This window comes from Echinococcus granulosus, assembly GCF_000524195.1.
Source record: "Echinococcus granulosus chromosome Unknown EG_S00196, whole genome shotgun sequence".
Lineage (NCBI taxonomy): Eukaryota > Metazoa > Platyhelminthes > Cestoda > Cyclophyllidea > Taeniidae > Echinococcus > Echinococcus granulosus.
In genome coordinates, this window is record NW_020170576.1 from 7,755 (window position 1) to 8,853 (window position 1,099).

Consider the following 1,099-nt stretch of genomic DNA (forward strand, 5'->3'; position numbering starts at 1 on the left):
GCCTTGCATCTTCTTTACGCCTACGTGCCCCAGTTACTCATGTAACTCCTAAGAAGACCGAGTTGCTCAGAAGACCCTCGGTTAACTTGGTAAAATGAAACCTTATCCTCCAGAGACTGTACAAAGCCATTCGAACCTTGTTTGTCTGGCCTGGGGGTATCTACCACTTCTTAATAACAGTGTTTCCGTTGCGGGCCTCATTCTAGCCTAGAAGTTGCAATTTAACAAAATATTGTAAAAAATATCGTTTTCGTAAAAGCACAGTAACTGATTTAAAAAAAAGTGAATGTTTGATAAGAACAAGTAATTTGTTATTTAAATAACACATTTTAATACAATGATAAATAACATACAGAGAAAATAAAGGCAATAAGATATTTTGCAGCAAACATTGAATAGTAATGGCAATATTGCTACTGTAAATTACTGCAATTACAATTATTACCATTGTGGTGTTTGATACTTCCCCAAATGCAAGGAAGACATGATATTCGGGCAGAGTATGCATATAATATGTGTAATATCTATGCAGAAATACATGGTATTTGCACATATTAATTGCAAGCTTACCCATAAAATGCTGTTGCAGAAGCAGGAAAATCGGATATTGCATTTTAAAAGACTATTCATCCACTTCTTTTAAAAGAAGAAAAATGTTGTCTTTGGTAATTGAATAAACCAGGAAAAGCGTTATTTGGTTTTGTTTCTTAACTCGTTACCTACATATTTAAATGATGGTAAATATTTGAGTCATGTTGAAAAGAAATTCTAAATAAACCTGGCAGAAAACTGAGCCAAGCAGCAAATAATTTGGGCACTACAAGAATTGAAGTTCGTATCGGTAGAATAAGCCGAGGCTCTTTAGGGATGTTGCTGTAGTTGCTGCCGAAAGAGGCTCCAAAACTTGTGAGCAAATGCGTGCAAGCAGACAAATGCTTACCCACCCGACGATTAAGCAAATGACTTCTACTTGCGGTGATGTCATGGTCTCAAAGTCTCATCGTCGCAATCAAGTAGGAATAAATAAAATCAAGATCCATGGAATACATCATCTTTAATGCAGCATCGCATGTTGAAGTCGCTTTTATTTTGCTTAAAC